Source organism: Eufriesea mexicana, unplaced genomic scaffold, assembly GCF_001483705.2.
Source record: "Eufriesea mexicana isolate 0111107269 unplaced genomic scaffold, ASM148370v2 scaffold863, whole genome shotgun sequence".
Classification (NCBI taxonomy): domain Eukaryota; kingdom Metazoa; phylum Arthropoda; class Insecta; order Hymenoptera; family Apidae; genus Eufriesea; species Eufriesea mexicana.
The window spans coordinates 52,145-64,589 of record NW_016909035.1 but is presented as its reverse complement, the minus strand read 5'-3'; the positions used below and the strand labels follow the sequence as shown (position 1 = coordinate 64,589).

The following is a 12,445-nucleotide window of genomic DNA, read 5'->3' as shown; positions in this document are numbered from 1 at the left end:
TTCGACGAGCAACCACGCGAACGCGTTTCGCGAATTCGACCTTTTCGAAGCCCCGAAATCGCCGGACAATCGTGCCGCGCGATTTTGCGAAACACACCGTTCGCGAATATTAATATTCGCCGGAGAGTCTGGGAATTTATAATAATTCGTTTCCGAGTTGGGTCGAGTGCTTCGTTAACCACCACGGGGCGTGTATTTCCGCGAATATTCGCGAATTCGTGCAGACAGTTTTTCCCCGTTACTCGATAAACCGATGTTCAAATTAAGACGTCGGGTAAAACGCGCGTCCTGACGGTATATTTTCGCGTTGGAAGATACACGAGCGTATAAAATTCACTTATTCGTTGTACAACCGGCGATACGTTTGAACCGGTTCGCCGGAATATCCTGCGACCAGTTGCCGATGGCTCTGTTTCCTCAGGACTCGAACGACTTAATGTCGCTGCCTTTTAGCCTTCATTTTATCTCCCGAGGATTCCGGTTGCCTGCGAGTCCTGCGAACCCTGTAATTTCAATCTTCCGCTCGAGATCACGCTATTCCATCTTTTAATATTTCAATTCGCCCTCGCGCCACGGGGACCTGCAAGCTAAAGACGTCTAAAGACATCGAGAGGCACGCTGCAGTAATTAAAACCGCAGACATCCATTGACAGAAGCACCAAATGCTAGCAGAGGAGGCAAAAGTCGTTCACCGTGTACCTGTTTGCGATCAGCAAATCTATCCCGAGATCCTTGCTTATCGTTTGGAAAGAGATGGCGAGAGAATCGGTTCGACTTCCTGGATTTTCTGGAGGCAGCGGTAATGCATCGTGGCTACGACGCGCGTGCGCATACGCGAATCTCGCTGCGCGCATGCGCGATGCAACGGCGTTCGAAGCGCGCGCCATCTGCGTGTCACGCGTATTAACTGGCGGAGCGCGTGGTCGTGAGACAGGGGGTCGCGTGCGTGCCCGTCACTCGGCGAATTCGCTCTTCGTGATCTTGTCCGCGAGCAGACATTGTCTTCCTCGCGAGCTCTAATTAGCCGAAAGAAATTTCTCCGGCTTTCTTCCCCTTCCTCCGACTCCTGCCTCTTTTGTTCGAGCGCTCGCCAGACGGTGAGAACGTTTGGCAGAGTCTTGCGAATCTTTCGGTGAAACGCTACTCCGAATCCGAGAATTCGTTGGGAGATCGGATGCGCGGATAATTAGTCATTTTCTGGGAACATTGTGAATGATCTGCAATTTTCCTTGGAAGCTTCTGAGGATTTTTAACGCGAATTTTTCATTTTTTCGGTGTTTGCGCGATGACAGGTTCTTGGGAAGTTTTTTAAAGTTACGCGAATTCTAATTTCGTTGCAAAATTGAGGAATTCTGGGGAGATTTTGCTTCGACTTTCTTTTCGTTGCACGATCATGTTTGCCCGCTTCGCGAAATTTTAATATACGAATTGGCAGGCGACGTTTAGTTTGTCGACACGGCTGGTCGTTATTTGCAGCATCTTTCAAACGAGTCCCTTCGCGATCATAAGATTTTCCGTTCGCTCGACGATGGGCAAAGACAAGATCGCAGGGTTTAGATTACGATACTAGGAAGACAGTGCGTGCAGCCCGACACCGAGCGACTATGTTTTACGATTTCCTCTCGATGAGGCTACCGAAGTGGTCTGACTGCAATTAGCCCTTATCTGATCGCATTAAATTTCGATTACGATCTCGCGTTTAACGTCTCAATCCTTCGATGATGCGCTCGCGTGGAGTCGCCGTTGCAATTCGGCTGTTGCACTCGGAAACGCAACGATTACCCTTTATCTGATCCATGGAGCCGTCTCACGTAACGTGGCACATTGTTGGCAATCGCTCAGCCAATTTCAGCTACATTTAATTCCGCGAAACGGAATATCAGACACGTGTGAAACGATTACGTTCCCAGTGAAGGGGTATTTGAAATTTCCAAAGACGCGGAGTTATGCACTGATAAATTAGGCATACTATCAAAACGGATTAGCATTCCTCTCGCATTTACAGCGGCGTCTTTTCAGACCCGTGTTTAATCGAAATAATACCTCATGAATATTTCAGCCACCTTGCGATAATTAATTCGTTAATTCTTTCGCTGCTGCCATTATAAAATTCTACTTTGTAGTCTATTAGCGTTACATATCGGAATAATAATAGGAATTATAAGTACACCGTGCGTTCATGAAATAGCAGACGATGCCTGTAATTTATTCATTTATTTATTTATTATGGGAATATACCCTTCAGTGGACAGAGATTGATATTAATCACGGGTGGACAAAGTAACGAGGCACAGTGCTCTGCAGCCAAGATCAATCAACTCGAAGGTGACTGGTATCGTAGGTATGCAACATAGACAGAGCGCAAAAAGAAAGAGCATTGCCCACGACATCGATTAGATCCGAGTAATAACTATGATATAATAACAAATATACACTCATTAAAGAGTACTAAAAAACATTTGACAAAACATGCAGAAAAAGAAGCCAAGCGATCCTCAATAATTATTTCCCCTTTTAATTATCCTATTAAATTAAAGATCGAACGTAGTCCACTCCGACCCCCAAAATCAATTCGAAAAGTTAGGGTGAACGTGACCTCGTCAACTACCTGGCCATTTTCGTGCGACGAAAATTAATCGAGGATGTCCGTGATTCATGGATCGAGAGGGATCAAACGATGGGCCGTCGTTGAAAGGCAAGAGGGGAATTTCTCGCGGTTTGCAGAGGTCGGAACGATCGCGAGGATCGTCCTTTCGGGCGCAGGAAGTGGTCGCCTTAAATCAACGACTCGCAAAGGAAATAGCGAGTGGTAATTGAGCCATAACCCTCGGCCGGCGAACACACAAATATTTCAGCGCCGGGAGCTTGCTCATAATTTAGCCCTCATAATTAAGATGCGCCGCGCAGACTCCGGACCCGCTGGAACCCCCTGCTCGCGTCGTACGCGCGAGAATCCTTGCACGAAAAAGGACGAGCACGAGGCCACGACCAGTCGTCCCGAAACATCCTCGCGAGAATAGATGCGACCAGGTCGGGAACCACTTCTTTCCAACGGGTCGCGAAAACCGATACGACAACCCCGACGGGCTTCCTATTAACCATTTTTTACCATAATCGATGCTGAGCGACTAAACGAATAGATTATCCAGATATTGATCCTCAAAGATTCCCAATTCGCGGTATCATTCTGCTTTTTCAAATATTCCAAAGGTGCCATAGAAATTTCTGATATTAGAAGTCTAGGCTACTGATGGTATTCATCTTCTAAGCAACTAAATATCTATATATTATAAAATATTGGATGTCGAAGAGTTTTGATTCCTCGCAGGTACATCTTCTCAGTTTTAATTCTGTTAAGATCAGGAAAAATTTCAGAGTTTAAGAATTGGGAAACGCTAATTCTTCGAGCAATCGAACACTCGTATAACCCGAAAATATCGACGACATCGTAAGTCATAGTAGTTGTATATATTCTCCTCGAAGCTTGCAAAGATATCAGAAAAATCTCCGATATTTCAATCCCTACCTAGCCCTGTCACTACTCCCCGTGCGTTCGAACACCCGACCCTGGCACCCAGCCACCCCCTGAACGTCGAAGTTCTGGGAGCAAACGTCAGCAACCGAACCGACCCGATCCGACCCGACCCAACCCAACCCGACCCGATCCAATCCAACCCGACCGAACCGCAACCCTGAACCCGCGGTGTTCACCCGGAACCTTCACCCGCGTTAGCGAGTGTCACGTGAAAGCCATCCGAGGCGCAACACACCCTCGGAGTGGACGGAGCAGTACCGGGCGGAAGAGGAACCGCGTGGTCGAAGCGGTGGCAAAAAGTGTTGCATTAATCAGGACACAGGCGTACACGGAGGTGGGTAGTCGCGGGCCGTGCAACGATAACGAGGCACGGGGACATAACTCGGTGCGTCCACCGTGTTACGATCTAAGAAAGGGGCCGAGAAATACTGCGACACCGGGACGGCTACCGATGATGCATGTCCCAGAAGTGGCCGAGAGAGGCTGTGCACGCGTATTATGTTACCCGGTGCGACGCACCACCACTCGGTCGTCTACCGTACGTGCGTCCCGGCACACCAGGTCGTGACTCTATCATATTTATGTCCCTGGTTGGCCGTTTTCTCGGCAGGGACAGGGAACGTCGAAATTCCGGGGGACGCGGCACAGATGAGGGACCAGATAAGGGCCGGGGATCTTCGATGGACGTTCGGTTATCTGCCGAGCCACCGGTGTCTAATCAGTCCTTGGTCCGTGGAATAGAGTCGAAGCGATATTAGAGGATCGCGGAGAGAGAGGATCGGGACGCGGCTCGGCGTACTTTAAGGGCCGATTTCGAAGATACCCCCGGGACACCGCATTCCAGCGGCGTAATAGCAGCTGGTCGACTCCTCTCGCCGGGTTTATCGGCCCGGTTGGCTCGTTAAGCGCCGCTTCTTTTTCTGGTAGCCGAGGAAAAGGATCGTCGCGCGATCGATTTTCAGCTACTTGCCCGGAGAGCTTGCTACGATCGTCCGACGATCGACGCGCGCGGGATTGATGCCCGTGGAGGTCTTTGTGCGCCCTCTATTCAGGCGTCCGGTGTACACGGGTGCTGTGCGAGAGCGAGGATGCTCGTTGCCGATGGCTGGTTTAATGGCAGCGGAAATAGTGACGGATTGAATGACGCTCATTAGAGGTATTATTCGCGGTTCGGACGGCGGAGGAGGACTGCAGGAAGTGTTTGCAGGGAAGAACGGCGAGGAAAGTATGGCGTAGATCGAACGTCCAGTCACGATGCGAGTGTTAACCCCTTGACCGATCTCAGGTATCTTCGACATCTAAAGTGTATACCGAATAACGCGTAAAATCGGATACCTTGTCTTTTTCATATGATTCTTTCTGGAAAAAATGAGAGGAAAGGGAAGAATTATATACGCGGAGTAAAATTAGCGCTTTTCCAAAATTTTTCCACGATAAATCACGCGAATCTATGATAAATGGATCTAGATGCTGTCACGTTTGGACGAATTTTGGAATATTGTTTGGTATTTTCGAATAGAACGGCGAGGAAAATATGGCGTAGATACAACATCGAGTCACAATGCGAGTGTTAACCCCTTGACCGATCTCAGGTACCTTCGACATCTAAAGTGTATACAGAATAACGAATAAAATCGGATACCTTGTCTTTTTGATATGATTCTTCCTGGAAAAAATGAGAGGAAAAGGAAGAATTATATACGCGGAGTAAAATTTGCGCTTTTCCAAAATTTTTCCATAATAAATCGCGATTCTATGATAAATGGATCTAGATGCTGTCACGTTTGGACGAATTTTGGAATATCGTTCGGCATTTTCGAATGGAACGGCGAAGCGAGATAAAAGCATGGTGGTTTGGTATCTGAAATATCGATGAAACGAATCGGGACTGCGATAAGGACTCGGAGATACTCGAGTAGATGCGAGCATGCCCATGGTACAAATAGATCATTCGTCCGGGGGATCGGAAAAAAGAGACCGCCACGATATCTCGATGTCGTAGATCCCGCACGAGATACCTCGGCCAAGCCGTATTTGTCCCGCGACACCTGCACGCAGGACACTTCATGTATCAGCCGCAGGATGCGAACGGACGCAGCGAGAACACGAATGATAGCTCCTCCGAGCGACGATATACCTTCTCGCCATTATCAGATTCGCCAGCAATGGCGCCCCGCTAAGAGTCACTTGGCCGTTCGTGTTACAACTACCGTCACGTCGATTTTTTTCACCTGTCGGTGCCGGCCGGTATTAATTTTTGATAATCCTCCAACACCGATGACGATCATTTTTTATCCTCACCTTGTACTCCCACTCCACCGACATTGTTCCGCGATACTTTCCTCGTCGTCTCAACTACCAGTTTCTTCATCCCCCTCTAATTTATCGAGAAAAATTGCTGGCTCTCGGAATTTCATCCCCTATTTCTTAAATTCGATCCTCGAATTTTCTCAGGCCCGGAGTCACTTGGAATATTCCCGGTTCTCCGTCACGGAGCTGTACGAACTCTCGGTGTACGAGTGGAAAGGCATTCGAAGCGGCCGAGAAGGTTCCCTCTTCGATACCCTCGGGCGGCAGTCGAAGCTCGGTGGCCCTTAATTCGTACGCATGCCAGCGACGCGTTCGCGCGTATAAACCTGGTTCTGCATACGCCTCGTATTCGTACGGAGTTTTTACGAGTGGCTGGGCCGTTGCTCATCGTTACTCCGTAAGAGGATTCGGCGTAGCCCGGCAGGGGGTCCATCTCGCCGGACCCCGCAAGGTCACGGCGAGTCGTGTGTCTACCACAGAATTGCGAGTGTCACCACATAAACCATCCCCGCAAAAGTATCGGGTTACTGCGATCCTGGGCCCTCCGCTACCCTCTTTCTTCTTCCTGTTCCCGTGTGGGGGTCCGGCGATCCTCGGACGTGCAGATGAACGGCTAGATTGTCTCTCCGAGCATGCCGACCGAGGTGTCCCTCGACTAGTAACGATTCAGCGTCTCTGTTGCTGTAGGGTACGTAGGATTCCTCGGTGGTATCCATGTTTGGACAGATTTAGAGGGTCCTTTAGATGGGACAGTTGACAGAGACGTCAAAATTTCCGTGAAAAATTAATCAAACATTTCAATGGGAAGGTACATAATCTATTTAGGATTTAGGATCTATTAAGAAGTATTAGATACAAGTCCCAATTCATTTCGAACGGGACAAGATACGACGAGGATGAGGCAAAGTGCAAGAATGTGGAAAAATAGGAAATGGTCGAATGGTACGTAAACAATAGTCGAAACAGTACGAATATAGGATATAGGATAGAAGTCCGTTTCCATTTTGAGCAACAGGATACAACGAGGATGAGGTTATGATGGAAAGATAGAAAATGGTCGAATGGTACGTAAACAATAGTCGAAGCAGTACGAATATAGGATATAGGATAGAAGTCCGTTTCCATTTTGAGCAACAGGATACGAGAATGAGGTTATGATGGAAAAATGGAAAATGGTGGAACGGTACTTAAACAATAGTCGAAGCGGTACGAATATAGGATAAAAGTGCGATTTCATTTCGAGGAAGAGGATACGATAAGGATAAGGTAAAGATGTAAAAATGGAAAATGGTCGAACGGTACATAAACAATAGTCGAAGCAGTACGAATTCGAATGGCGCGAAATAACACCGCGGCGCGATATCTCGGCTGTGTTAATTCCGTGGAAGATTCGAGGCGACTGGAAACTGCTCGGATGGAGCTCCTCGTAAATTGCCGAGCGCGTCGCTAGCGCAGTGGAGGCGCGGTTGAGTTACAGCCGCGCAACATTGTAATCGTACGTATTTATTGCACCGGCGGAGATGAGCTACGTACCCTCTGGCTAGATACCCCACATATCACGGGACGCAACGTGTCTTCCCGTCGAGTTTATATTTCCTCGTCCGGCTCGGCCCGCCTCCTTTTCCATTTTTCCCTCCGCTTCGTCGTAGATCGATATTCAGATTAGACTGTTCGGGAGATAGGCACCGGTTCGCGAGGTAATCCGGTGATTATTACATCGCGTGGAAGGAGGGTTTTATGGTCGATGGTCAGGGGTTGGTCGAGGAGGAATAAAAAAGAGGAGGCTCGCAACGAGTACTCCGTGAGCGAGTGCGTTACGCAGGAACGGAGGATGGCAGGAAGAGACGGTATCGCGGTTCTTAGGCGAATTTTTATTTCTCGAATTACGATTCCCTCAACAACCACACCATTCATCCTACTCTGTCCACGTGCCGAGAGCCTGGAACTGCGAACAGGCACAAACAGGCCCGCCGAAGACGAACGACGATCGGAAGTTCGCTCGATCGGCGCTCCTCGATCCGTCCACGAATTAATTTCTCTAGCTTCCGCTCGCGATACTGACAGTCGACCGTGATCCGCTCGACGTGGACACGATGACGGATGGCTGACTCTGTCAATCGAGGCTGCTCGCTCGAGACTAATCGTCCGCTCGAAAATCAGGCTCCGCCCTCGCGTCGATCGCGAGGCTAATATTTCCTAAAGCGAAAAGAAACCGGGGACATAAATTTTCCCCATCGGGCGGCGGGTGCTCGTAAATGGATAGCTGTGGCCATTTTCAGCCGGATCAATTCGTAATTCGCTCTTGTTCCACTTGTACCCTTAGAAGCTAACAGGCGTGTATCGAATCGATTCTCGCGTTCGGGCCCCGTTCGTTAGCCTGGTCGCGCAGGAACGGCAGCCGCGAAAGGCTGCGAAACGACAATCCGGATACAAATTCTCCATCGATGGAGCCCGACAGCCGCCTCTCGTCTCTCTGTCCTTCCAATTCCACGCGATGATATCGCAATTATCCGGCTACGCGGCGCGACACAGCGGTGATTATGTGGACTGCGATATACATTGTATTATTACGCAAGTACAGCGACGCAACTCCGCACCGTTTTCTCAACGATTGTTCCAGGGAACCGTAGGTGCTTGATTAACGTTGCCAACGCGCGTTTTATCGATACATCAGCCGCGAAGTTTTCACGGTGCGCGGACTCGAGAGACGTTTCCCTTTTTGGTTTCTTTGTTGCCCGCTGCCAGCCCCCGCGGGGAGGCGATCGGAAGCGGCGATAACGCGGCAACTTGTTCGCTTTGCAACGTTATTGGCGTTGATACCGCTGGTATGACATGTTTATGCCTAATCCAACGGGGGATCTTCGCCATCGCGACAGGATTGCCCTTGGGGTTCTACGTGTCGGAAATTTTGTCGGCGCGGTACTCGTTCCGATACGCGGCCGATGCCAGCCTGGCTGGAAATCCTCCGTGTTTCCTGCAGCAAGGAGTTGCACGCAGCTCCTTTATCTGCAGGAGAACCTTGCGCGTTTCCTCGTTCGCACAATGCTCCGCTGCTACTGCATTTCCATACGTACGCAACATTGTTCCGAGTCTGCTCTTTTCGCCTCGGGGAATCTCCGCGATGAGAATGTTCCCGGCTTTTCCACCATCCGACTCCATCTTCCTGGAACTGCCAATGCTATCTTTACTTCCAACGCCATCCGTGCCATCGTTCTATCCTTGGCGCCGTTTCACTCCGTCTTTCGATCCTCGTACACCTTTCGATCCTCCAATAGTCGAATAATCGAACAGCTAAGCCTTTAATTGCCACGCCGAAATTGACAGAGTTTTGCTCAGGGCGTCACGAGAGTGCATCGCTAGATGCAAGATTTGTTCTAATATTCTTATGATCGATGTTCTAATAAAGATTTTGAATTGCTCAATAGAGCAATTTTTATTTCAAAGTATCTTCTAATTAACGGTTGTATTCAAAATGCACTAACTGTCAATTTTCATTCAATTTTTACAATGCTCACCGTGGCGTGACAGGAGAAACCATGACCGGTCATATATGACTAACGTGGCAGTGAAAGTGTTAATCTATCAAATTATTAATTTCTTTCGATAATACGTTTCCAGTTTAAATAAAATGCACGAATCTCGCGTTGACATAATTTTCGGTAATGACGAGGTAATCGAAGCTGCATCAGAGGTGCAGACCCAGGGAGCTGTCAAAAAATACAACATTCTCACCCAATGGAGAGAATGTTTATCTTATTGGCAATCGTGAGTGACCGTGTGGCACCTTGGTAACAGTTGACACTCTATCGACTGTCAATCTTCACTCAATTTTTACTATTACAAGCAGTTCTAGCACTCCGGTCACCAATGACCACCATGGCGTCACAGGACAAATCGTGACCAGTCATATATGAGCAACGTGACAGTCGTTTATGTCAATGCTGTATCTCTTCATTCGAATCTCAGACACCTGACGATTCGTCCAACATATCCGCTCCCTTTGCGCTAACCCATAGGAAGGAAGCTTCGTTTCACGTGTAGCCCTAGTTAGCGGAAGACTGACATCGTGTATCTCTTTATTAGAGAGGATCGCGAGCGGAAACTAAGGCCTCTGAGTGATCCGGTGAATAATCTCACGCGGGAATAATCGCTCAACTCGGCTGGCTGCGTCCTCTCGTCGATTTTCTCGCGCCGTCTGCGCGTCGGGCAGCGGTCGCGCGTTTTATTTTATGAATAATGTAGCCACGGGCTACCGTGGCCGGCACGCCGCGCCTCTCCGCGCGGAGGACACGCCGCGCGTGGGTCGCCGCCTCTGGCGTCCGCGCATTAATCTGGATCACGCGGTTGCATTATCGTTCGTCTTCTCCGGTGGCGGCACGCCGGACAGGCCAATCCGGACGGGATTTTCACCGAGTCGCCAGCCAGCCGACTTTCATTGCATCGCGCCTCGCTTCACTTGCCGCGCCTCGGCCTGTTTAGCCGCAGCGATCTTCATTTGCGCGGAAATCACGCGTGCCGTGGCGGAATAATACGCGCGCGTGCGCCGGCGGCTCGTTTATCGGCGCGAAATTTTAATTAGCGTTCCATCGATCGGGTACGCTCGCGACTACGTTGTAATGGGAGAAAAGGAAAGAGAAGGCGGGTCTCGGAGTCTGTGGAGTCATCGTAGGTAGGTTACGTAGCAGGATCGCGTTTGAGGAGACGCCAGAGCGAAGGCTGGGTCAGGAGGATGTGTTCGTATGAAAGGATAGGCGAGGCCTTTTGAAAGGATCGAGCTTGCTGCATAGATCTCGCTGATAACCGGTGTAGGAGAGTTGTTTACTTGCTCCGACTGAATTCTTATTTGCATGGAAAATCAGGGAAGTGGGCAGAGACAGTGAACTTCTATTATATATTTTTGAATTATCTCTGAAGATTCTTCGAACACGAATACTCTGACAGACGTGTATATTTAACGCATTTGCATCGTGGCTCTACTCATGGTGCCGTGTTCAGGCATCAGCGACGTTCAATCGACGACTAGCGCGTATCAGCATCTACTCATAATGGCAGTTAAAAGGATTTTCACGACAAAAGTAAAACTTGTTAAGAATATAATGAACCGATGTAGATGAGATGCTCACAAAAGGGATCAAACGTGATGCATGTCTATGGCATATGAAGAATATTCAGCAATTGGTAATGGAAATAGTCAACTCGCGGATTATTCCGCGCTCGGTGATAGGCGACAGTCGTAGCTCGCGGAATATTCCGCGCTCGGATGCAAATGTGTTAACCCGTAGAAACCATCGTTCTCACTCTCGCCGCTAGATGGATTCCAGCTTGAAGGTGGTTCGGGGACTTTCTCGCAAATTTTCGAAAAACCTACACTTCCTATATATGTAACTTCCAGACTTTGCAATAGTATCCCCTATTAAAACTGGGCTTGCTAGGTAGTTCTGGTTCTTATCCAATCACGAAAGTTAAGTTGCGTTGGACGTGGATATTACTTAGATAGTGCCTGCTAGGATAGCCTTACCTACAAATAGTCCACTAGCAAGCCCAGGACTCGAAATACATCCCTACCTTTTCCTCTCGTCCCTTCTATCACCACCGCCACAAAGAGGATACATGCAACGAGTGGACAGCAACAATCGTGGGGGAAGACCCCCTACAAACCCGTTGATCGTCACGAGGGAGCCTGTATAAACCTAAGCATAAACGTGTTGAATCGTTCCGATCACTTTGCTTTATTATAGATCTCTTATAGACCAGTTGGGTACTTTAAGAATTTCGATAATTGCACATGCATGGAGAGAAAATTTGTAAAAATGCTAGGTAGAACTCTTAAGTACGAGATAACTCGTAGTCACGCAACGACTCCTCCTCAGATTAGACGTTTGACCGATAATTAACGCGTTGAATAGCACCGCAGAAAAATCAGGCGCAGACTTCTCGTCCCGAGCAGTGTCAGGATCGAAAAATCCCTTCGATTACAGTTTTCCTTTCGACACTCCAGTCACGTTTCGATCGAGGTCGGTAGCCAGGATCGTCGAATCTCGCAGATTAGATTCGCGGCCGTAGGAAGGACAGAATCGGGCCGTTTATCGGTGGACTCATTAATTACACCAGGGATTCCAGCCGAGGTGGACAAGCCTTTATCGTGGAAATAATAATTTACAGCTTCGCGGGGCCCGTCCGCTTAATCCCGGCGCGGCTTGTCAGCAGCGGCAGCTTTAATATACGACGCTGCTGAACGAATAGAAGCTGGACCCTTTCTTACGTTCGCACGCGCGCTGACAAATGCCACGGGAACACGAGAATATATCGAAGAAAACCGTTTCCAATTTCCCAAAAATTTCGCAATCTTCGTAACTCGCGTCTCACCCTTTCGTCCCTTCAATTTCGACTCGCGATCGATGACTCTCTGAGACGTTCCAAGTCGCAGGCAGACGTAGAAATTTCGCGAAAATCGGTACCCAGGGACTGCCAATGCACTCACGGAGAAATGCTCGGTTGGAATGCTCGGTCGAGCGAAAGAATTTGAGATTCCGTCGAATTTCGGATTGCAGGTCAAAGATCGCGGAATCTCGATGATGTCCGGCTCGCGCGCTGCTTCGT

The 12,445-nt window shown here is 48.9% G+C and overlaps 1 protein-coding gene across 1 annotated transcript in view; it reads left to right on the top strand.

Annotated features, from left to right (window-relative positions):
* Positions 1-12,445, top strand: part of LOC108547055 (protein apterous) — a 62,226-nt gene that overhangs the window by 33,237 nt on the left and 16,544 nt on the right. The window lies entirely within an intron of this gene.